This window comes from Podarcis bocagei, assembly GCF_964188305.1.
Source record: "Podarcis bocagei genome assembly, chromosome: 4".
NCBI lineage: Eukaryota > Metazoa > Chordata > Lepidosauria > Squamata > Lacertidae > Podarcis > Podarcis bocagei.
Window position 1 is genome coordinate 71,903,112 of NC_138128.1, and position 27,012 is coordinate 71,930,123.

Sequence of the window (27,012 nt, forward strand, 5' to 3'; positions counted from 1 at the left end):
GGCTTCAGGCACCAAGCCCGTAGGCAGACCAACTCTGCATTACAAAGTTGTCTGCAAGTGTCACATGAAGGCTGGCAGCATCAACGCCGCCATGTGGGAATTCCTTGCAGGCGACTGAAGTGCCTGGAGACAGACAGGTTGTGAATCCATAGCAGTGGCCAGAGGAGGAATGACTGCTGGGAGGAGCGCAGAGAAAAGAAACACCATGGTACATCTGCAGCAGAACCACTGGAGACCTTCATGTGCCTCAGCTGCAACAAAACATGTCTCTCCCATATCGGTCTCTAGAGCCACAGCAAGCGCTGCAACCTCCCACTCTTCCATTTTCTCCCAAGACAAATGGATGCCAATGAACCCTATTGCCATACAACACAGCAGCTGTCAGGCTCCAGACACTACCTGGTACAGCAAATGTCCCGCAGCAGGAAGGAGGAATTGAGCAGAAGTACCTTTTCATTCATTCACGGCATCCTGGGGTCCAAGCCATTGCCTGTAGTACGACTAGCAAGGCTTTTCCATGGTTAGGAAACCTCGTGAGATTTCAGAACTCTATTATAACACCACATTTCACTGGTAGTCCCTGTTGCTTGAGACCTGTTCTTCTATGCATAGCTTCTAAAATTGCTGCTGCAATTCTGATTTCCCCGCCCCCTCCCCGGTAAGTCTTATTGATCTCTGATTACATAAGGCTGGCCATGCATCCTGATTTTCCAGGCTGTGTCCTGGAATTTGCCTCTGAAAATGGCATCCTGGATTATTTTCAGAAATACAGGCAAATGTCCTGGAAAACTGGCAATGGGAGCTAAATTGTGCTAAAAATGCTTTTTAAAACCTCCAAAACTCAAAAATTCTTTTAGCTTTTACTAAAAAAAAGAGCTCTGTTGGAGATATGGCAACCCTAGGTATTTAAGAACATGAAAAATGGCCGGGGGTTTTTTATTTTTAAAAAATACATTTTAAGTTCTATGGCCTCTAGGGTGGCCTTTAGGTCTGCTCCTGAACTTCCATCACCATTCCATCAGATGTACGGGTGACACCTCCGATTATGGAGTCAAATTTAAGAGTGGATTTTATGAAATCCACAAGCTCCAACCCCTGACTCCCACCAAATTTTAGGCAAACCATGCTGCCGCCCCACTCCAGACCTTTCTAATCACAAAATATAAGGGGGCTCTTTCTCCCTTGACTCTTTGCAACCAGATTTAAGCTTTGAATAGAACAGTACACAATGCTCACAGACTTGTGGTTGGTTAGAGCATGGCGGTTACAGCATGGTGCTGATAACACTAAGGTTGCAGGTTCGATCCCATATGGGATAACTGCATGTTCCTGCATATTCCAAGTCTACAATTCTATGGTTCTCAGATTCTATTATTCTCATTGTCTGTGTTTCCCATGAAAACACAGAAATGGGCATTCCTACCATAAAAGATCAACACTGCAACACTGCAACTCTCCACACTCTCAATTTCTCCATCTCTCCTCTTAAAAGTGGTACCACTACGATGAGTTAATTACAACCTCAGGGTTATTGCTACAGGTGCTGGAGAGGCAGGAAAACAACCAGTGGAGATTAACATTGCAACTGACGTAGTGTGTTGCGCAACCCACATTTTAAATGTCCCGGAACTGAGGGTGGCTGTAAACCATTGTTATCTAGCACTGAACGACCTATCAGACAGAACCTCATACTTCCCATCTGCAGAACAGGTTCGCCAGAGCAGCTTTTTGTAACTCTGACTCTGCTAACAAGGAAAGGGCAGGAGAAGTTTGGCTTAATGGAAGGTTGCGTAGGGGGGAAAAACCTTAGTGAGGAATACCTGCTATTATTTTTGCTCACTGTATATAATTAGCAGCCAGATTGCCATCTGTCTGTGGCTGTCTGGCCAGCCACCAATCAAATTTTTCTGGTAGAATTTGTAGCATGGAATTGGAATAATGGGTAAAACTTTTGACCAATTGAATTTCTGCCTGAATAGCTTCCACTCCCAAACAACAACCCCTTCAAAACAGGACGCAGTTCTAGCAATAACCATTCATATCAGGGATAGATAAGCAACCAGTGATCTAAAAGCTGGATGTCATCCACCAAGCCGGGTGGGGGAGATGTCAGCACCCCACAGAAAAGTGTAATTCAGGTGTTTCCTGAATTCCCACACTATTTCATCGGAGAATCACATGGCCATTCTTAATCACTGTATTTAAAAAGGGGAAATTATTTAATATGCATGTGAAAATGGCCTATAAAAAAAGCAAAGTGTGGATTTAACAGTACTTCCTTTTATGTTTTTGGTGCAGTGAACAGGATCGTTTAATTGATAGGACTGTTTCCTTAACACGGGACAAGCCTTCTGTCCAAGTGGTGCTGCGGGTGATTGCAACAGATAGGAACTGTGAAGAAATAATTTGCCTGTGTCAGCACTGGGTGGTGTCAGGGAGCTGAAAGAATAAATCCCAGCAGGATAGGGACCAGCAATGGATGGGTTTCTTGGGGCAGATCTATAGGAGGGTCAATCAGAAGGCAAAGTCTACTGCTTCCAAGCCAAGAAGTCCACCCAAAGTAGGATGGAGCAAGGATGGAACAAGGAATGGTTAGGGAAGCTGGCAGACGGACAGGAAGAAAGGGAGGGAGAGAACAGGAACAAGCAAGTTGACAGGCAGCCACCCAGAGCAAGACCAAGGAGACTAGAGTCTGGCTCACGCCCACACAAATATCTAGTTGCACCCGGAAGCATTTGAAGGTATTCTAGGTCGGTAGGAACCAACGTGCTTCCTAATCGGGGAAGACAATGCCGCCTTCTCTTCTGCAACCTGAAATGGCCCGTCACAAAGAGACACCAGCCTTTAAGTCTGCTCCTGAACTTCCATCACCATCCCATCAGATGTATGGGTGACAGCTCTGATTATGGAGTCAAATTTAAGAGCGGATTTTAGGAAATCCACAAGCTCCAACCCCTGACTTCCACCAAATTTTAGGCAAACCATACTGCCACCCCACTCCAGACCTTTCTAATCACAAAATATAAGGGGGCTCTTTCTCCCTAGACTCTTTGCGACCAGATTTAAGCTTTGAATAGATCAGTACACAACGCTGACAAACTCGGCGTAACTATGAAGCCACACTGCACCGGGTATGATAAATGGAAGCTTTACTAGTAAATAATCGTTCTGAACTTCATTGCTATCAAAAGCTACATCTAAAAATCAATGTGTATTTTAAGAGAATGTCCTGTGTGCTGGCATAAGCTGCAGATCTATATTGGGATCTGTTTAAATAAAGCATTCCAATGCATCTCCATGGCTTGTTTGCCTTCCACATGCGTGTGTAAGTGAGTAAGTGAGTGTGCACATCAGGATTTTAAGTAACCCCTCACTCGAGCTGACACACACCACATGACTGTGAAGCCATGGATTCACATGTGGCACTACCCTGTGGGCTAAAATCCCATGCATGTTTCCTCAGACCTGAGCCTCTCAATTACCTGGGCTTGCTCCCAGGTAATTAATTGTGCATTGCCTGGCAGCCTTAGAGACAGCAAGGCTGGGGAAGTCGTTGGAGAGCCTTTCAGCCTGAGCACCTGAGACAGCGCATAGAGTGCTCCCACTATGAGTGCTTTCAGGTGGAGGCTTAATTTTGTAAAGGGTTGTTCAGGTGGGGGGCCCAGCCAGGTGAGGGGTGAAGGCCTGCCCTGTCCATCTGGCAGCAGCACCGGTTAGTTGTTTCTATGACAACGCAGACAACTCTTTAGTCATGTGAAAGGGGTGCTTAGGAGGCTTGCTAGGCCCGTTAGCTTAACAATGGGACTGGTTTGATCGCCTCAGCAGTTCCTTCTACTACAGAATCCCATCTTACTGCTATAAAATCGCAGATGGCATCCAATCCAAAAGGAAATGGGCTGTTTCATGTGTGACAAAATTCCCATACAGAAAGCAAGCTCAGGGTTGGCAGATTGCAGACTCGAAATTTCTCTCTTGGCACAACGTGCACAGACACACACTCAGTGTACTTTTAAATCCCCACTTGAATCGATAAACAAGGAATCAGTGGCTTCTCCCTCTCATTCCTCCCCTCCTCCTTCTGCCCCTCTCCCTCCTGTTGCAGAAGGTAGGTTGAACAGCAGGCGGGGAATGGTGGCAGATGAAATGACCTAGAGAGAAAAAAAAGGTGGAAGGAGCAATTACCACAGCTGCAGCTCCCGAGTCAGCAGGGAATTGAAAGGAACCAGTGGAGTCTTTTGAGTTGCCATCTGGCCACCTTACCCAGTCATGGATAATTGCGCACATAATGTGCTGCAAATTCTATGCATTTAGGGTCCATCCATATAGAATCCACCTTAAGATTTCTCTCCACAACCTATTTTCTTCCCCATTGCCTGGATCTAGCTTGGAAGTGTGGAATATGGGGAAGATTGCAAGAAGGAGGCATGAGGAAGAGAGGTTAATTCTTTATCTGTTCTGCCTGCAGGGATGCTCAGATTCAAGATCAATTGTGGTGCCCCTGTGGCACCCCCTTTCCTCTCCCATGACGAAGATACAATGAAGCAGGTAATTAAGAACTTTCAACTCTTTTTTGGTCTGGATTGCCTATTGTTGTATTACCGGTGCTTCAGACCAACTTTTACAATGGAAGGACAAGCTATAAATCTTTTAAATAATAACACAGGAGTTGAATCCCATCAGTGTCATTTGGGCATGCATCTGGAATCTTAAGACCACCGGAAACATCAAGTAATTCCTAACCTGAAAAACTATTCCATATAGGATGAAATGTGCATGTGCAAATGTCACGCAATGCCAGTGAATCGAAGAATTGTAGAGCTGGAAGAGATCCTGGGGGTTCATCTAGTTCTAGCCCAACCCTCTTGAATGCAGGAATCTCAACAGTCTCCCATCCAATTTGAAACCATACCAGACCCTGCTGAGCTTTGCAAATGTTCTTGCAGTTTTATTGCTGCACCACTAGGGGAGTCGGGACATTGATTGCTCAGTCGGCAGAACATCTGCCTTGCATGCAGAAAGCCCCAAGTTCAATCCTACGTGTGGATTTGGCATGATACCCAATCAGCAAGCGCTTTCCATGCAGGGACTTTCACATGTTTGAAAGTGAACTTCTGACTCTTTGCTTTCCCACAGAGAGCTGGGAATGTGGGCCACCTCCCTGATCTTGCAGGAAGCCATTAAGTGGCAAATGTTCCAATAGCTGTCCCCAGCAGCTCAGCCAAAGGTCGTTCTGCTGGCACTGCGATTGTATTACATGCCCTAGGTCTTCTTATTATCCAGATTCTGAGAATCACAAACGGGGCTGTGAAATCATTCGGGGAACTCTTGGCATTCTCGATGGTATGTTTCCATTTGTACTAGGGAGGGCTGTTCCAGAAAGAAAACAACAACAACTAGGCTTTGGTGGAAATATCAGGAGGCTGACAACAGGGTCTTTCTAGGAAATTCTCAGCTCACCACTTTGCAAAATACAAATGATTTATGCCTTGCCTTGGATCCCCAATATATCTTGACAGGAGGGGTGGAGGCGGCCAAAACATTGCAATCAAAAGGAAAACTGATGGCCAGGCTCCATGCTAGCTTGAGAAATCTGTCAGTGGCCGGGGGGGGGGGTGTCTCCATGTAGCCTGGCCGGTTCTGTGTTTCTTCTGCCCCAGTTCAGATAACTTTCATGCATCGCTTCTGATGCATGCAGAGGGCGAGTCCTGAAACTCTTGATCGTCCCTCATTACTAGGGCAGCTCATGAAATCTGAGCACCAAGAAGCTAAATTCAGCTTCCTCCCTATGAGAGGGGCAATATGTAGAATTGCCCTTGGACTGAAAGTCTAGTACAATAGGAATTTGGGGGTGGAGATGGGAGATGTTGATTTAGGACTGTGGGCCAAAGGCCACCCTTTATATTTCTAAGAACTGTATTTTCCAATGAGAAGAGAAAGGATGTGTTAGGCTTGGAAAGAGGCAAAGGATGTAACTGGATATTAGTCTCCCCCCCTCCCCCCAGCATTTTCCAGCTTTCCTCCAAACTGCATTAGTATTCTTAAGATTCGGTCCATGTGATGCATTGAAGATTGGGGTGGCGATCTCATTTATCCCGCGGTGCCATTTTGAGGGTTTACTATTGTGCCAAGCGAATTCATTTACTAAGGAGCACAGTGGGGCATTGCACCTATATAATCTGAATGGATGAATCTGCCTTATACAGAGTCAGACATATGGTGTGTATCCAAAACACGCTTGTCTCCTCGAACCGACGCAGTTCGCCAAGTCTCTGGGCCAAATGAGACATGATCCCTATTCAAGCGATTAGCAGCTACGTGAATATGTGTACTTTTTAAAACGAGGCCCTGGGCTCCCAAGCTTGTACCATTTGCCCCCTGCTGTGATCCTAGTCAGTATTGGGGGGGGGGCATCCTGTGTCTGCTTTTTGCACCAGGAAAAAAGTTCTCCCAGAAGAGCTTTCCTTCTTTACAAAGGCAACCAAAACTTCTGAGTCTTCCCCCACCCATAGTATTAAGCTGGCTTGGAAGAAATGCAGCATTTAATTACCGTATTTTTTGCTCTATAAGACTCACTTTTTCCCTCCTAAAAAGTAAGGGGAAATGTGTGTGCGTCTTATGGAGCGAATGCAGGCTGCGCAGCTATCACAGAAGCCAGAACAGCAAGAGGGATTGCTGCTTTCACTGCACATCGATCCCTCTTGCTGTTCTGGCTTCTGAGATTCAGAATATTTTTTTTCTTATTTTCCTCCTCCAAAAACTAGGTGCGTCTTGTGGTCTGGTGCGTCTTATAGAGCGAAAAATACGGTAACTAAACTTTCTAAGCCCAGAGGGCTTCTTCCAAGAAGGAATTCCATAAACGTGGTGTTCCATAAATGTGGCTGCACCACAGAAAAAAGGGCTGCTATGCATTTTCACCAGACTAGTAGCGGATCTATCAAAGGCATGCCCAGCAAACTTCCTTAATATTTATTAATCATTATACAATTAAGAGATAGGACTACTCCACGAATTATGCTTTGTTGTATCAGAAAACACTGCAGTGGTGGAGAAGGCATGTAGATTATGATGGGCATCAAGAGTTGCAATTCATTGACTGCGAAGTTGCGGCGGTTGATTGTAACTTCTCAGTGTGGGCGCATGCAATGAATCGCACATGTGTGCAGTCACCACCAGCAGTGATTTGCATGTGAACTGAATGTTATGTCCAGAAATGCTTTTGGGGGGGGGGGGTGCCACATGAAAAAGCCTTCCTTTAACAGGACCCAGTAATGTCATCTGCAACAACGTTCACCTAACCCTCTTCCAAAGTGATTTATGCCATCATCTGCCAAAGATGCTCTTCTGCCTTCTACAAAGTACAGGCAGGGGAGTTCCATGCAAAAGAATACATCTGACGTCAGAAACAGCAATATTCATAAACCAGTGAGCGGACATTTTGACCTCCTAGGATGTCCTGTAACTGACCATTCAGTAACAAAATAACTTCAAAGGGAAAATAGAAGGGAAACAGCTGAAGTTTAATGCCATGGCTCTACACATGTGATGGCTTACCCAGGATATCTTATGACTGTTGCTTGGGCCAGGTTTCCTGTCCCATTAGAGGTGATGACTCTATTATCGTTTTAACAATCACCTGCTGCTGCAAAAGGTTAAAGGCATGCCTATTTAGCATATAATTAAGCTCTAATTATCAGAGATTTTTGCGTATCATTGCCATTTAACTTCCACCTTCCAATTTCCTCCTCATAGACCTGCCTATTAAGATTTCACTTCATGCATCAGACAATGTGGATATGAAAGCTTATTCTCTAATAAATGTATTAATCGTTAAGCTGCCGCAAGATTCTCTGGTTGCGAGGCTGCCCTGTGAAAAAAATTACTCCCTGATAGCTCGCAAATCAAGCAAGGGTGGTGCACAACATTATAAAACAATTTACAAAGCATAATAATAAAAATAAAAGAATCACAGAGAAGTATCATAATAACAGTCCCCACCCTATTTAAAGCCCATAGATTGTTTTATGGCCAAAGGCCATAGGTAAAGAGAAATATTTTCCCCTTGAATCTAAAGACATGTAATGATTGCATCAAGCGAGCCAGCATTCCACAAACAGGGAGCCACCACAGAAAAGTCCCGTTCTCATGTTCCCGCCCTCCATAGCTCTTTGGGAGGGGGGACACAGAGAAGGGCTTCGGATGACAAGCACAGAGTCTGGGTTGGTTCGTATGGGAAGAGAGGATCCTTAAGGTAGGGAGGTGACCCTGCGCCACGTAAGGCTTTGCAGGTCATCACTAGCACTCTGATTTGGACCTGGAAACTAATCGGCAGCCAGTGCGGTCGGGCCAAGATTGGTATTACATGCTCCACTCTTCTTGGCCTTGTGAACAACCTGGATGTTCAATTTTGCACCGGATGAAGTTTCTCAGCCATCTTCCAAGGCAGCCCCACGTCTAACACATTGCAGTAATCTAACCTAGAGGTTACCAGAGCATAGGCCACAGAAGTTAGGCTACCCCTGTCCAGATAGGAGTGCATCTGGGCCCCAACTGAAGCTGACAGAAGGCATTCCATGCCACCGAGGCCACCTGGGCCTCAAGTGACAGCAATGGATCTGGGAGCATCCACAAGCTACACACCTGCTCCTTAAGAGGGGGTGTAACCCCTTTAAAAGCAGACAGTCTCCCTCCTGAGAGTCGCCCACTAACAGTGCCTCAGTCTTAATCTGGATTGAGCTGCAGTTTGTTGGTTCTCATCCAGTCCATTACCGAGGCAAGACAACGGTCCACCAGCAATCCACTGCCACACCTTTAGCAGAGCTGTGTGTCATCAGTATATTGCTGACATGGCCTGCCATATTTCCTGAATATGTCCTACCATTGTTATGAATCTCGACTGTTATTTATGTAGAAATTACAGAAAGTTGATTCAGGCATTGCACAGATATACCGGTAACTGCTCTCCCCTGTACAGGAAAATTGTATTGTAGCTGCTGAATGTATGAACATCCACTAAAGAGCATTTCATTTGAGGCAATGCTTAAGTTCTTTGTGTGATTTTAAATTCACTGATGTAAAACACCATGATGCTGCAGTGTGATTGGCTGTGACCCAGTGTCTGATGACTGTTGTCCGCATGTATGAATTGATTCCAATAATAATAATAAAAGTTATACCCATGGCATTACACCTAGGATGTTCATTAACACAAACACACCATCAAGTAATGGTCATGCATATGTCAGAATTGTCACACATATGTGCAATCATCAGGACAGATCCTGAAGCTGAGGCTCAAATACTTTGGCAACCTCATGAGAAGACTCTCTGGAAAAAAACTCCGATGTTGGGTAAGATGGCAGGCACAAGGAGAAGGGGGCGACAGAGGACGAGATGGCTGGACAGTGTTACAGAAGCGACCAACATGAATTTGACGAAACTGCGGGAGGCAGTGGAAGACAGGAGTGCCTGGTGTGCTCTGGCCCATGGGGTCACGAAGAGTCGGACACAACTAATCTACTGAACAACAACAACATGTGCAATCATCACACACAATGATCTAGATCCCAGTTGCATAAACCAATTGTTTTCTGCTGCCCTGGAGGCTTCAAGTTACAAGAATGCCAACTGAACCTCAGGAATAACTTCCTGGTGGCAAAAGCTGTTCAGCAGTGGAATGGTCTTCTTCGGAAAGTGGGTTTTTTAAAGCAAAGGTTGGAGGGACATCTGCCATGGATGCTTTAGCTGAGACACCTGCATTGCAGGGGATCGGAATAATGACCCTTGAGGTACCTTCCAACTCCCGGATGAGAGTCGGATCAATAGACAAACAGGAGCTGCATTAGCTCAGTTTGGTCTACCTCCCCAATAAATGGGCTTGTGCCTCCCTTCTCCATTTCTGTTCTTGGTCCCTGCATTTCTTTCTCTGCTGCTGTTTCCCTGACAGCTCTGGGCTCCGCTTCTCTCCTTGCTAATCTTCATTACTGCATGCGCTGCTGCTGTTTTTGTTTTGTGCCTCTCTCTGGCGAGGACACATTAGCTCACCCTTTTCTCAGAAAGCTGTGGGAACAGCCCCACCCTTGTTCCCTGCTCCGCGCATGTGTCCCCAGTCGAGAAATAAACAAGCCCTTGTTATAAATGGGCAGCCGGCTCAGCTGCCATTGTCGTCACGCTGCCTCTGTGCCATGCAAGAGCTGCCGGGAGGGGAACACTCTGTCTATAAAGTGCCGCGGGAACAAATTCCATTTGGAGCAGCGGTTGCGTTGGGGCCTGCAGGGAGCAGGTCAGGAGACGGCTTCAGGCCTGCCGCCTGCGCATTCCTGGTGTTCCCTTTGCACGCTGTTGCCCGGGAAACGTCACAAAGCTCCGCTGATAAAGCCAAATGTGAAAGGCAGTCCTGCTGAAGCAGTTTCCAGTGTGGGAGCCAGGAGAGACAAATTCAGTGATAGGAGGAGAGGATCAGGCACAGTTATGGATGCTACTTGTGGATAGCTCAGCTGGCTAGAGCGTGGTGCTGATAACCCCAAGGTCACAGGTTCGATTCCCTTAAAGGGCAGCTGCATATCCTTCCAATTCTATGATTCTACTCAATTTGCTGAGGTGTGCTCATCTCATTCAGGGGAGATGGGAACCATTTCCAACCCCAGGCCCACATTCCCTTCGGGCAACTGAACCTCCTGAGGACTACAAGCCTGTGGTGGGCAGGGCCAGAGACCTGCGTGGGTGGATCAAGGAATGCAAATATTACCTATGCACAGCTGATTTTGACCTAGGCACCATTCTCCATTGTTCATCCAGGCATGCAAGAATCAGTGTCAGAGTTCAAGAACACCTTCCAGCTAGCTAGGAGAAAACACCTCAAGGTGGGTGTGGCCTGTGAGAGGGGTGTGGCCTGGAGGGACTCCTGAGGGCCAGAGCAGGCTGCATTTGGCCTCCATCCCTCTTTCAATTCCCAGCAGTCCTGCTGGGGAGTCAGCCCCACTGAATTCACCTGCAACTTACTTCTGAGCACCTGCACAGGGCTGGTCTGCAATCTGCGATTGTTGCTGCAGTGGCCCAGCACATAAAGCACTTGAGTCTGCTGCTGGGGTGGGGTGCAGCCCAGAGCATGATCAGCCATCAGATTGCGCCTCTTTAGCATTGCACTTTGAGATTCCACAAGAATATGAATTGCCTAGCCATGGTCCAACTAGCAGTCCAACTTTTATCTCTCGTCTAATAGGGAAGCGCAGAAGCAGGGCCTGAAGGCGACCGGCTCCCCTTCTTGTTTGTCCCTGGTCTCTGTATGTGGAGACTCCATTTAGCAATCCGGGCTAACACCACATTTCTCATTAAAGTACTAAAATCCATCCTGTGATTGACTTGGAAAATCCATTTCCCTTTCCATAGCGATCTACGTATCGCTTGTCCTTTCTCCTTCATTATCATCATCGCCATAAAAAACCCCAAACCCCAACAATTATACTTGCAGCATGTTTTTTTATGAGTGGTGCTTACCGTATTTACTCTATTGCTCACCTTTTTCGACCAAATTATGTTGCAAAAATTAAGGTGTGCATTAGATTCGATGGCACATTTACATTTGCCAGCAAATACTTTTTTTTTGTTTCAAGGTTCTGGAAATTGAGGTGCGCATTAGGTTCAATAGCGCATTAGACTCGAGTAAATATGGTAAACTGGATTTTGCACTTTCCAGATCTGTAAACTCTTCTTTGGCTGGAAAACACATTCGGTTGTTTCAAAAGGCTCTCTTCTACGGCTTATCAGACTCTTAACATATTAAAACGTCCTCTATTGCAGACTAAAAGGAACTCGAAGCATCACTGGAGAAAAATGTGTGTCAGAAAAGTTCCTCACATTTCTACAGCCTGGAGTCTGTGGTATTTTTGGAAGAATCGGCATGGTATGGCCGTGTCTTCTTGGTTATTCTGGAAGAGCAAGCACTTGCTACTTTTTAAAGCCAGCAGTGGCCTTGTTATAAGGCAGCCTTTGCCGACCATAGGTTTTCTGCTACAACTCCCATCAGCCCTAGGCAGCACAGCCAGTAGATCTCTTAGACCAGCTTAGACCAGCGGTCCATTCATCCCAGGGATGGTGAATCTGTGACCATCCAGACACTGTGGGACTCTGGTTCCCATCAGCCCCAGACAGCAGGGTCAGTGGTCAAGGAGATGTGGTCCACTGGCACCTAGAGCAGTGTTTCCCAACCGGTGTTCCGCGGCACACTAGTGTGCCGCGAGAGATTGCCTGGTGTTCCGTGGGCGGCGGGGCAGCGTGCGCAAAAGGGAGGAGTGCGAGACAGCGGAGGAGGAGGAGGCCGGCATGTCCGGGCAGCAGCAGCAACAACAGCAGCAGCAACTCCCGGCGACGGCTCCTCAAGCCCCGGGCAACCCTACTCCCTCACTGGCCTCGGCCGCCCTCCTGCTCCACCCGCCGCCGCCGCCGGACACCTCTGCCCCGCCGCCGCCCCATTTCTGGAGAGGTCGAGAGAGGGCCCTGGCGCCCGAGGGCTCCCCTCCAGCCCGCTCTCCTCGGCAGACATCCTCGCTCGCTCGCGCCCCGTCCCGCCCTCGCCACTCCAAGGCTTCCCCGCTTCCCTCCCCTCCTCCACTGACGCAGTCCGTGCTGCACCAGATCCTAACGTGGCGGTGGCGAGGTGGTGAAGAGCGCGGCGGCGGCGAAAGGAGACTCCGGGCCGAGCGGGCAAGCGCGGCGGCGGGCGGGCGGGTGAGTGGCTTGAGCCACTCTTCCGCTCGAGGGGCCACGGCGTCGCCGCCGGCGAATATTTAAGGGCCTCGTGGTGAGGGGGGAAAGGGAGCAATGGCGCGGGAGGCGAGAGGGCTCGGTCCTCTCTCTCCATTTGAATCTGCCTCGCGAGGGGCGGGCGGGCAGGCTCCCTCACGGCCGACTCGGCAGAGAGCTCGGCCGGCCCGAGTGTCGCCCCCTCAACAAGTCCCCGGGTGGGCCGTTGGGGAAGGCGGGGGGAAGACGAGAGGTAGTTTCTCGGCGGGGAATGACTTGAGGGAGAAGCGCGAGGCTTGAATGTGGAGGGTCTTCCCGCGATTCAATCTCCGGGAGACGCGGAACGGGTTCGGGGGGGGCAAACTTGGGAGGCCGCGCGGGAGGCGGTTTCGAGAACCGTTGCAAATAGTTATGAATGAAAGCGGGCGCTCACGTCCCTGTAATTAAAGGGGGGCGGCGGAAAGGAAGGTGGCCTGGCATTTGGCTTTAAAAATAATACCTTAGCTAGAGGCAAGAAGTCGCGGGATAAACGTGCACAGGAGCGGGGAGGGATAGGGGAGTAAGCCCATGGCCCGAAGGAAACATTTTGCACAGTGTGATAAAAAGCTACGTGATATTGTTGTACCTATACTGATTCCTCCCCGCCCCCAAAATGCTGTATGCAGGTTGATAGTAGACAGGCTCCAGTAGAAAGCACAAAGTTTAAAAACAAAAACAAAAAAAACACCACAGGCTATTTGACAATGTAGGGGTCTTTTATTCGAGAACTGGATCACTTTGCTCGTCTCTGTTTGGAAAGAAGTTATGTGCAGTGTGACATGTATGCAATGGTAAAATAAAGGAGCAGATTAATGTGCTTTGCTTTCTGAAACTGCATTCTGAAATGTAAGGGGAACGGGCCTTTCCAGAAACATCTGTAAGGCTTGCTTTCTCACCAAGTTCCTTTATCAATGGAAGGAAGAAGTGTGTTGGGACTGATGCATTTCAAGTCATTCAAAATGATCACAGCCAAGTTTGCAGGTGACTCCCAAATTATTCAGGATGGTGAAGGCCACAGTAGACTCTCCGTATGTGGTGAAGGGGCAGCAAAATGGCAAATGAGTTTCAATGTAAGTGTAAAATCATGCACACCAAGGCAAAAGAAAGAAAGAAGAGATAAAAGTTGATGGGTGGGATCTTAATTGGTTGTGACTGACTGCTATAAGAGGTTTATGGTAGTGGTGGACGGCTCACTGTAACAGAGGAAGCAGTGAAAAAAGGTAGGCTGTTGGACATTATTAGGAAAGGGACTAAAATATAAAATTCTGTTGCCATAGTGCAGGGGTTGGAAACCTAAGGCCCACGGGGGTCATTTAACCTGCCATGAGCTGCCCCTGAACCGAGCTGCCCACTCGGCGAGTCCTGCCATGCTGTACTAAACCAGCATGGCATGGGGGCTCGCTTCCACAGTGCCGAAAATCACGTCTGCACAGATGCCGAAAAATGCGAGTGCGCGGGCGATCCGGCCCACGAAGGGATCTCCGCTGGAGTGAACCGGCCCAGGCTAGGTAAACCTTGCCAACCCCTGCCATAGTGCATATTCCAGCCATACTCCTCCGCCCGCTATCGCCGCCACCACCACAACAGCCGCCGCCGCCTCAGCTGGGCCCATGCCTGCCGGGAGCGGCAGCAGCAGCAGCAGCGCCCCGGCGCCCTTCCCTCACGGCGGCGACCCGGCCCTGAACGAGCAGGAGAAGGAGCTCAAGTGACGCTGCGCGCTGACGTCACGGGGCTGTAATGGTGGTGTGCCTCGAGATTTTTTTCATCAAACAAGTGTGCCTTTGCCCAAAAAAGGTTGGGAAACACTGACCTAGAGGACCATACTGGTTCCCTATCACTTCAGCAAGAGACAATTTCTCCCATGCAAGCCTGAGAGCATGCAATCAATGCTCCATGGTCAATGTCAAAGAAGTCTCTGCTTGATCAGTGGGGAGCCCCTATTTCACCCACGCTCTTCCCATCAAGTGGCCTCTAAGTCCTCACAAGCAGGGCATGAAGGAGATGGTCTTCGCTAGAAGTTTGTCCCTCCCTAGCATCTGGCATGCCTAGAGGTATCCTGCCCCGGTATGTGGAGGCTCCATCTAGCTTCCATGTCTGGATACGAGATGAAGCTTCCTATTTTCCCCTCTACTTCTAGCTTCTGAACTAGAAGTTGGAAGTACAGCTTATAAATTGAACTCATTTGTATCCAACCCTTCTCCCAAGGACCTAGGTAAGCAGCCGTTTAGCTTTTTACCTTGTTAACAACCCTAGGAAGTGGTGATGCTGAGAGAGCTTGATTTGCCCAAAGCCAGCCAAGGAACTCTGTGGCTCTGAGTGGAGGTTTGGTCCTCCCCCTTTCTCATCAGGTCAACACTCTATCTCCACTATTGGTACCCAATTCACCTCTACCCACCCCATAGAAACAAACAAGCTTGGAAGAGTGTTCTCTTTAAATCAACCTTAGTGCTGTTAATGGGGCAATTCTACATTTTCACATATTGAAACGGGTAAGCATTTGTTCTGCCTAGCTTTTAGTATGTACCTATGTTATCTACTGTGGACTGAATATTTTCTGGTTTTATTGTTATTGATTTTTTAGATTGTTTTTAACTACTCTGGGATTTCTAATGGAATGCGCTGTACAAAGGATTTAATATGTATGTTGCAGTTTCCACCCCCTGCTCCAATAAGAAACAGATTTCACTGTCATGTCTGCCTGTCTGTGTGTCTCTCTCTGTGTGTGTCCATGCGTGTGTATACTTAGGGACAGCCCAGATCTCTTCCAAAGCATTCAGCTCACTCTTCCCTGACTAATTTCATCCACCAGTGTTGCAATAGGAAGACCTGCAACTTCCATCTTCTGAACTCATTGACTCATCAACATCACTAGTGGGTTAACTCTACAATCATAGAATTGCTTTCTTCTCTGTGGGACTCCAATAAAGAAAGCCTTTATTATGGGACTGTAATGTAGTTCCATCTTTCCATTGCAACACTGGTGGTTGGAATGAGAAGAGTTCAAACTAGGGCAGGAGAAATGGAAAGCTTTGGGAAAGGCCTGGCTTGACCTCCTTGCCTGCCTGCCTACACACACACACACACACACACACACACACACACACACACAAAATTTCTTATTAGTCCCACTGATTTCCCCAAGGACTGTGCTGTTATGGCATTGCTATGGTGGAATCTAGCATGAGTCCCATGACCCATGGGGAACTGGGTATGGATTGGCAGGCTCAGATGGAGATGAAGAATGAAGAAGCAGTGAGACAGAAGTTATGGGAACTGGGGATGGAGGACAGACGTTCTCCCTTTTGATGCCACCTACTATAGAAGTGGGAGCAGGAACATTGGCTCCTAGGGTGCAGGGAGCCTCATTGGCTGAAGAGGTCCTGGACTACTGGGGTAAAGGAGAGCAGCAGAAGCAGCAACATGGTGTCCTTGGTTCACCCCTCGAGGGTCCCCAGTCATCCTCCTGGATATTGAGAAAATCTCTCTGAAATAACCTCCATCTCACAAGGTTACCAGAGGTCCCCGTTTCCTGGGGACAGTCCCTGGATTTACAAATCAGTCCCCTGACAAAATCCATCTATTTAGTAGGAAGTTGAAAAGTATCCCCAGATTCATTGGAAAAAATTTGGTAACCTTCATTCACATACACTTGCTGCTGGAAAGATGAGCAACTGCAAATAGCCCTGAGTTTGTATATTCTGCCTCACAATCCCCAATGAATTGAATACTTTGACTTATGCATGCTGGAATTGCAATACACCCCACCCCCAAGTTGGGGAAACTACTTTTTGGAACTTCAGAGCCACTCCCATAGTTTTTTAAGGACCCTTTCTACTTCTTTACACTGAAAAGGAAAACAAGCCAGTAAAAGCGGCACTCCCTTATTTCAGGTGATTTGAATACAGTTACAGTAGAATTAGTTTTTACTTACTTTTTGCAAGCCAGCATTGATTTGGTGTCCACATAAAGCCCATCCATAGGAACACAAGTAGCTGCTTCCAGACTGTTGCTATTTTCAGGCAGGAATCAATCACAGGCCAGCAAATACAGGTTGCACAACTATAGCTGATTGGGCCGTTATCCAGAACAAACCCATCTGTGGCAAGGAAAGTGATGGGGAATTGCCCTGGGAGGGTGAGATAGCACTTCCTTTGATGTAAGATAATCCAATCAGAATGACTGCTCAATGAACAGGTCATCTGGAAGTGCCCTACATGTCTACCAATCAGTAGCCATTCTCTGGGGTTTGAGGCAGGGACGTTGCCTAGCTTTCCCTCAAGAAGCCAGGGAATGAACCCAATATTGTCTGCATGGAAAGCCTGTGTGTTCTACCACTGAGCTGAAGCTCTTCCCCTGCACTGCTGAAATCACCTGTGGATCTGTGCAGGCACAATCGTCCACTGGTTTGAGAGTAAACCAGTAGGCACAAATATTCAGCAAAGCAAGCGAACGTTGCAAGCCTTGTCAGCAACACACACCCATACACTTTGCCAGGGTGCCAACTTGAATAAAATATTGGAGCAGGGGTGGGGGGACAGGTAAGCCCCGCCCCACATAATTGATCACAAGATGCAGCAGCAATGCCCATCAATTTTGGGGGCCCTTGGCACTCTCAAATTTTTTTTGGGGGGGGGTGATGGTACCTCCCCAGGAGTTGGTGCCTATGCACTTTGCTGCCAACTTCACCTGCAAGTGAAGGTTTGGTGGTGGTGAGTTGTCCTGCTTATCGTTTGTAATTCTAGGGTTGCCAACTGATGAGAGATAAAGGGCCTAGTTTGCTCCGGGGCTTTTAACTGTAGTACTTAGCAGATGACTTTTTTCGCAGCACTGAGATGAATCATGTCTGCATTTCAAGCCATCATTAAAAGCGCAGCCACAGTTGCCCAATTGTTAACCTACCTCAGTCCCACAAATTTGCTAAATGAGCCTCAACAAGCACACCGATGTTTAACAACGTTTGGGTGGGGGACTTGCAAACCCTGCACTCATTTAAAAGTTTCTGTAAATTGCAACACTCAGGTACAACTGAGCCACTCTCATGTGGCTTGAAAAACGTGGAAAAGTCCCAAGAAGGTAGATGTTTGAAACTCACTTACACGCAGGCATCGTTTTAGCATTGCCAGATTGCTCTGAAATACCCCACTGCATTCAGGATTCTGAGTGCTGTGAAGCAGATATACTTTATAAAGGAGAGTCCTCTGTTTTGAAGGGGTCCTTCATTCCTTCATTCATGCCTTTAAAAGTATTTCTGTACTGCCATATTAGGGCCCTCTACAGCAATAAAATGCAAAACACCCCCAAAAAACAATACAAATAATCATTAAAGTGCCTTGGCTGGTCAGTTCAATTCTGCTTTAAAGAAAAGGAACCATAAAAAGGAATAGCAGAGGCTTTGATGTTGCCTAGATGTACTGAATTTCAATTTCAATTACAGTAGCTAGGTTGTATTTGGCATTAGTCATACTCAAAGTAGACTCACTGAGATGGGCATGACAGGTCACCCCAGACTAGAGAGGTGGCCATAGATCTCCAGTCATATTTCAAAATCCGGACAGAAAAGTTTGTTGAGCTTTATTTTTGCAAAATTGCTGTGAAACAAACAATTTATATGTCTGGATTTTTATGACGTATGGCAACCCTATCTCCATTGTCTATTTTCGCCTCACTCTCTGAGATCTTTTAACTTAAGGCTGACCCTCAAGACTTTGTATATTCAAAGCACTGAGCCTCACCGCACAAATGCTAGGGACAAACATGGTCAGTTTCTTAAGGTGCAGTAACTGGAAATGAATCCAAATGTGTTGCTTGCCTGTCATCACAATCAGGATTGTTGCCTGACTGGTATCACAAACACCCTTCCTGGCGAATGGCAAGGGAAGGGCTCACGTGAATAGGACTCATTCATTCCTCACCTGTTGAGACTTCGGGTGACTAATTTCCTTGCGGGGGTTTGTTTGTTTTATTCTAAGTGGCCAATGCCTTGACTCAAAATAGGCTGATGCAGTGTGGCATGACTCCCGGCTGGCCAAGCTACATTTCGATCCAAGGCAAATACACACAAGCCCCGCGGCTCGGAGCCTTCTTGTTCTTTTTTAGAAAAATCAAAATGACAATATGCATTTAGCGTTTGTCAAAGGAGTCAGTGTTCCAAAACTACCTTTAGTTAAAGATTTTAGGATCCAAGACAGCACCCGGTGGTATATATATATATATATATATATATGCAGGTTTTGGTGTCTTCGGGTATCTTCCCGTGTAAGAGTTGGGGTGTCTAGGCGACGTTTCGACGAGGTCTCACTCGTCATCTTCAGGCTGGTGCTTTCGGCTTCTTGTTACTAGAACAGAGCAGGATCTAAGCTGTTCTTAAACCAAGGTACCACTGTACTATGGGCTTAGCTACACCTCCAATTCCTCCCCCCCCCCCGCAGGGAAACCCGCAAACAAATGGTAACTGGGTTTGCTGTTTGTTCTGATTTACAGCAAAAGAGCAGGTTTTCTGAGGGACGGTGGTAGGCAAAGGGAAAAGTCCTTGAACCCATGCCTAGAAAGCGCAGGGTAAGTGGAAAACCCTATTTTCCCCGCCAGCGCCACTGCCACCAAGCTCAGAGAGGAGGATGAGGCCGCGTTTGTCCTAAGGGGCAGCAGCAATGGGAACATCCCATTGCTTTCTCCGTGGCCACTGCTGTTGGCCTTCTCCCTTGGGCAGCTCAAAGCAGAGAAAGCAGGCAAGAAGGCAGAAGAGAGACTGCCACCAACAAGGCCCAGCCCCACATGGCATTCTGGCTCAGGGGGGTAGGCAGAGGGCAGGGCCACCCTGGGGGGGGGGGGAGAAAGGGGGAGTGCAGCAGGGCACAAGGAGTCTTGATTTAAAAAAAAAAAATGCTTTGTGCGTCCACATCTAATCTTGCCCCTTTCTAAAATTCATTTATTGCTGTTTACAAGAAGAAAACCTCCCAAAGAATAAAATGAAATAACACAAGAATTAAGGGGTTTTCTCACGACAGTGAAGAACATGTGTGCTGAGTCCCGTTGATGAAGGGGCGGTGACACTTGTCCTCCTTCTGATAGGAAATGCTCTACGACAAAAACGGTGGGTTGAGGAGCATCACTTGGGGATGGGGGGCAGGAATGAGAAATGTCCCTATTTTCATTTTGAAGGGTATGCCCCTTAGTCCTGACAGTCCGTAACTGACAAGAAGCTGAACTCAGAAGGAACAGGACCGGTGCAATTTACACCGAACGGAACTGAGATGCCAAAGAGCTTGGAAGGCTTCAGGCAAGCTGTGATCTGAGCCTCTTCTCAGCAGGAAGCGACAGTGTGGCCAGGATGTGATGTCACTGATTGCCATATTGCAGGCAGAAGAGGAGTGTTTCAGTGGAACTCTACATCAGGCGACTGGGATGAGCCCTCCCATCTCTACTACACCTCCAGGGTTACACCAGCAATTAACTTTGAATCATCAGATGACATGAACAGGCTGGAAGACTCAAGCAAGGCTGACTCAGCAGGATATCTGACTTTTTCGTGAAACCACACAGCCCCCAGAGCCAAAACGCCCCAGAAGAGCTAGCACCTAACATGAAACATTGCTGAAACAATGACACAGAGTATCTATGACTACTGCCTCCTCCATCATTTTGTGGGAGGGATACGGAATTTGCATACTAGAAAATGAGGTTTGAAGGACTTAAGTGCTCTGGTGCAACAGACTCCCTTTCTGAAAAACAGAAAAGTGACAAGGAAATGCACTAAAAAGTGTGAGATAAACAACTGATTGGCAGGACGACGTATAGACTCCACACAAGTAAATTATGACGGGTGCTGATTGTCGTATAACTTCCACAAATTAATCACAATGCACAATAAAGAATGGACTTCATATAACCTCCATGTAGGCTTTGGGCAAGAAGATCAGGACGATGAACGATCAGGACGATAATCCGTTGGATTAGTCCAAATATTATAAATGTATTTATTTATTTATTTGTTAAATTCCTATCTCACCTTTCCTCCTAAAAGAGCCCAGGGCAGACAACGAACTAATAAAACAATACTGTACATTTAAAAATAAAATAAAGATATGTTTTAAAATAAAAAAACAAAACGCTAAGAACATCTAAAAACATTTCAAAACAGTCACACACCCACACAGCTAATAATTTCAAGGTTGCCAGGAACAATATCTTTCAGCCATCAAACGACTGGATGAACAGGAAAGGTTTTTTAAAAAATTCTTCCTGAATGTTAATAATAAGGGAAGCGACAGAGAAGGAAGAAATTGCACTACACCAGGGAGGGTATTCCGCAAACAGGGAATTATCACCAAGAAAGTCCTGACGTGGGTTAACGCTAACTGGGCAGCATCCAACACTACAACCACCCAAAGGGTCTCCCCTGGCAGTCATAAGGTCCAAGATGGTTGATACTAGGGAAGATGCTCCTTTAGGTATTTGGGTCCCAAGCCATTTAGGGATTTGTATGCTAGTACTATTGGGAAAGGGCATTTCCGTGCGCTGCTCTGGTTTGCCAGAAGTGCTGGCCACATGACCCGGAACCTTTTAAAAAAAAATAAGTTTTTATTGTTAAAATAGTTCATCATTAATACACATATACAAGCATACAAACATACATTTCATACAATCCTTAAAAGTGTTCAAACATACTTACATTCAATCCCACAAATAATTGCTTTCCCCATCACCATCCACCACCCCTCACCCCACCTTTGTGTTTGACTTCCAATCTACTCAATTACAATTTCTTTCCACTTCTATTACTTTCTTTCACACACCTTTAGCCTAATTTCATACTTCTTTTTCTATTACACATTGTTATCCATCTTATTTGATATTTCAGTATTTGAAACGGAACTTGTTTATTCTAATAGGAGTTCTGATTTTTCAATATGATTTTGCAAGTATCTTTTAAACACCTTCCAGTCCCTATCTATCTTTTCTTTTGAAATCCTTCCAATTTCTTCCATTGTTTTGGATATATTGTAATACTCCAATAATTTGGCAAGCCACTCTGTTTTTGTCAGTATTATACCACTTTTCCAGTTTTTCGCAATCAATAGCCTTGCTGCTACTGTTGCGTATAAACATAAGGTCTTATCTTCTTCCTTTAGGCTACCTGGTACTATTCCCAATAGAAAACCTTCTGGTGTTTTCCTAAATGAGTATCTAAACATTTTTTCATTTCATTATATATTATTTCCCAAAATTGTTTGATGTTTAAACAATTCCACCATATATGTATCATAGTACCTTTTCCCGTGTTGCATCGCCAGCAGACATCGCTACAATTTTTATTCATTTTTGCTATTCTTTCAGGTGTTAAATACCATCTATGTTGCATTTTAAGGTAATTTTCTTTCTGCAAGGTCCCAGTTTCAATTCCCTGCATCTCTAGATAGGACCAGGAGAGAACCCTATCTGAAATCCTGGAGTTGGGAAGCCACTTGAAAACCCCTTGTTAAGTGAAGTCACATGAATAACACAGCTGGAGTCAAGAGACAAAAGTCTTGATAATGCTTTACTGAGGAAACTGAACAAAACCATATACAATTTAAGGAGAAATTAGTCTTCCTTAGTTCAGGCCTTGTACATAGCAGGAAGACATTCAGCAAAAACATACCACAGGAAAACTCCCTCAGAACTACAGGCCAATCAGAGCATGTGTCACCTCAGTGCAGATCATGCTACTCAGCCTGGTTGCTAAGCGACACCATCACCACCCATAGGTAACTGAGTGAGAACAAAATCAACCCTTTACATTAGAGACTGAATGATCCCTACCGTTGTACTTCCCATTGCTCCTAGGGAAGAAAGCTGGGAAATAAATACCTTTTTTAAAAAAATGGAAAAGAGCTCAGTTCTCAAGACACCCAAGTAAGATCAGAAACAGCTCTGTTATTCATTTATTTTCCCCTTGTCCAGGATAAGAGGTCCCCTGAATCTGGCAGCAAAATTGTCCGCCCATAGAATGACCTTTATATAAATAATCCCTCCTATTTTAAATGCTCTACCTAGCAGACCAGATAAGCTACGTTGAACAAAAATCAGAAATATAAGAGCATTAAGTAAAGCGTCTGTTTTTTGAAAAGGACATCATAACCAATGTATTGGAATTGGAAGGTTTCAGTTGGTGCAAGTTCCAGACAGTGCAGGAGAGTCAGCCTTAATGGCCTAGGGTAAAAATACGTGATGAATGTCACACTGACCATTCTGTTCAGAGGAGGGTTAAAAAAAAAAGTTCTTACTGCACCTCCTGCCTCTGTTGCTTCATAAGCTCCTGCCAGTTACAAGCCAATTCACAGGCTTCTTGTGACTCATGGAGCTACCTGGGGAGTGTTTAGAGAACCCTGACTCCTCATTATTCACTTTTTACAATTGCTTCAGATGCTATTAGCCAATGTCCAGTAAAAAAAAGAAGGAAATCCCAGGCTGTTCCACGTAGACAGAAGGCACTCCACACACACCCCTTGACCAACACCCATTTCACACATGATAGGAATTGGCAGCTACGTGCCTGGATCCTGCATACAAGACTTAAACTCTTAGCTATTTATTAACTGAATCTATATAGCTGCCTCTAGATGGGCCACAAAGCAAAATAAATACAATATAAGACAATAAAAACTAACAACACAACTAAAGCAGGAAAACGTCGCTCTTTCACTCTCTTTTCTACATATACTTCCTGTTGGATCCCAGAGCCAACTTTTAAAGCAGGATCATATTACTTTTGAAATAAAAAAATTAAGGTCTTATATATATAATAAATGTTCATAAATGTACCAGGCAAACACGTACATAAATATATAAACCACATGTCTGAAACAGCACAGGAAAACCACCCTGAAACCATTTTGACTCCCAAATTGACCTCAAATATTTCTCTGCAAGGTAGAAGGAAAATGGAAAAGCCTCCCCATTGTCTTTTCATTCACAAATCCTGTCTTAAGGGTATGCCTGTGTATGAATAGGGTGAGCCTGTGACCTGGCTCAGGAACTAAGTATTTATCATTACAAAAGACTGGCCAGGCTCCCCAGGGTATCCAATCAAGAAACCATTAATAGGTAACCTGCCAGACAGGAGATAAACAACGCACTCAGCTTTCTGTTGTGGACCGCCTCTTCTGTGATGTAGGTATGATGTTTCTGGGGGTGGTCTTGGACTCCAGGGCGGGCAATTTAAAATGTCTATATAAGGGCGGGCACACCTTTGTTCTGGGTCCTCCTCCTTTCCTGCGTGTGAGGGGAGCACCCTGTTGCAACAGTTCAATAAAGATCAAGCTTACGAGCTGCTTTGCTTCTCAATATTCTCTGGTTGGCCTCTGTTATTTTCTCCGACCGATGGAGAACCTACAAAGGACTCTTTAAGGGCTCTTGTGTCCCCATAAGGGAATAAGGGCAGATTTTTGTTTATTACACTTTAAAAAGCCATAGCTTCTCACCAAAGAATCCTGGGAACTGTAGTTTATTAAGGGTGTGGAGTTGTAGGGAGACCCCTATTCCCCTCACAGAGCTACAATTCCCAGATAACTCTGCACAAACTACAGTTCCCAGGATTCTTTGGAAGAAACCATGACTTGTTTAAAGTTGTGTGATACCGCTTTAAATATAGGTGCAGGCCTCAGGTGGCCCACCCCATTTTACCGCCTGAAGCAAAACAGGAATGTGCTGTCCCCTGCTGCCCGCTTTGCCCAAGTCTCACTTACCAGGGTCATGAAGCAGCAGCTTCTGACAAGATCTCGCAAGAGCTTGTGAGATCTCATGAGACCTCACTGGAAGACGCCATCGCCGAGGTGGGTGGGCACCCATGGTGGTGCCACCCCAGAAGATTTAACCATTCAAGTGTGCTTCTACAGTCCGCCTCATGAGTGGACACTGGTGCAAGGAAAAAACAGAGAGTGCAGATGAGGCCTCAGTGTGTGGTCCTACAAACAGCCTTCCTTAAGAGGTAGATATTATTGGATTGCAGTTCTCATCATCCCTGCCTGTTGCCCATCCTGGCTGGAGCTGATGGAGGTTGTAGCCCAAAACATCTGAGAGGAAGCAGGTTGGGGAAAAGGCTGCACCTTGCCTGGAATGTCACAGGTAATTTGCCTACAGGCAAACAAACACTACCTTGGGGAAAATGTTAATATAGGAATCTGCCTTAAGTGAGAGGTGGACCATAAAGAAGGCTGATCGCTGAAGAATTGATGCTTTTGAATTATGGTGCTGGAGGAGACTCTTGAGAGTCCCTTGGACTGCAAGAAGATCAAACCTATCCATTCTTAAGGAAATCAGCCCTGAGTGCTCACTGGAAGGACAGATCCTGAAGCTGAGGCTCCAATACTTTGGCCACCTCATGAGAAGAGAAGACTCCCAGGAAAAGACCCTGATGTTGGGGAAAATGGAGGGCACAAGAAGAAGGGGACGACAGAGGACGAGATGGTTGGACAGTGTTCTGGAAGCTACCAGCATGAGTTTGACCAAACTGCGGGAGGCAGTGGAAGACAGGAGTGCCTGGCGTGCTCTGGTCCATGGGGTCACGAAGAGTCGGACACGACTAAACAACTAAACAACAACAAGCCTGGAATGTTCTTTTCCAAGCACATGCTTCACATTCAGAAGATCCCAGATTCATCCCTTAACAAAGGTGTGTAAGTGGTCTGAAGTTGTAGAGGGTTGAAGACCCATTATTATTTCTTCAGTACCCAGCAGTGTCCCTGTCTCCATTGTCCTAGAACTGCCCAATTGTCATGAAAGGGGAGCTTTTTAGACACTTACAATAAGCATTAGAATCATATAATTGTAGGGTCGGAAGGGACCACAAGGGTCATCTAGTCCAACCCAATGCAACGCAGGAATCGTTTGCCCAACGTGGGGCTTGAACCCTTAACTCTGAGATTAAGAGTCTCATGTGCTGCCAACTGAGCTATTACTACTACTACTACTACTACTACTACTACTACTACTACTACTACTATTACTATTATACCACCATTTATCTGAGGACCACAGGGTTTTTTAACAGTATAAAAACACCAATTTTATCCCCCTTTGTGCTGATTGGAGCCAATGACAGTCAATGGAGGCATGTCAGTCACGGAGAATTGGTTCCTAGGGTCACTCTGGAGAAAGTACATGGGAAGAACACAGAGGAGCTGTTCCACATGATCCAAAGTTTAGCATTTAGGAACTAAAAATACAAGGGGCTTCCATTTCGAGAGAATAGCGTGCAAGTTTCGTTACGTGCAATGGAACTTAAAGGGAAACACAACCAAAGTGACTTCAAAATAAAATATGCACAGAAAATAGCTCTCGCTGAAAGGGAACACATGGAAATCTGTACTAATTGTTGCAACACATCCCTAATAATAATTATTGCATGATGTCAGGATTATGGTTTAACTTAGAAGTTTGCAGAAGGGGCGTGGCTATCAGGGTGTGTGGCTGTGGGGGCGTGGCTACCTGGTGCTTTGCTAGATGGACAAGGAATCTGACCTCACATAAGGCAAACTGTCATTTGCATGTAGCCTAGAAAATGCTGGCTCTGAGCTATAGTTCTTCCCCTTTTTTAATGTTTCAATTGGTGTTGTGTAATCATCCGCTCACACTTTTTCTTTCCCGGTACTATACGACTTTATGACGCTGTCTTACATTGAGTCACACTACTAGCCTGTCTAGTCCAGCATATATTTTTTTTGCTGAAGGAAAGGGACGCTTGAGCAATTTGATAGCTGCAAACTGGTGCATCCAGCTGCAGTCCAGGTACTTGCTGCATTCCTCACTTGCTGAATGTTCTTGGCTCAAAACTACCTGAATCCTTAAAAGTCTGGGATGCAAATTTTCTCAGCCCTCTAGCACAGTGTTTCTCAACCTGTGGGTCCCCAGATGTTGTTGGACTACAACTCCCATCATTCCTAGCCAGCATGACCAGTGGTCAGGGATGATGGGAGTTGTAGTCCAGCAACAGAAGCAATTAATTTAGTGTTAACTTTAGAAGTGTATATTCAATTCTGACCAAACTAAGCCTCCTTATGTATACAGTGGTACCTCGGGTTAAGAACTTAATTCGTTCTGGAGGTCCGTTCTTAACCTGAAACTGTTCTTAACCTGAAGCACCACTTTAGTTAATGGGGCCTCCCGCCGCCGCTGCTGCCCGATTTCTGTTCTCATCCTGAAGCAAAGTTCTTAACCTGAGGTACTATTTCTGGGTTAGTGGAGTCTGTAACCTGAAGT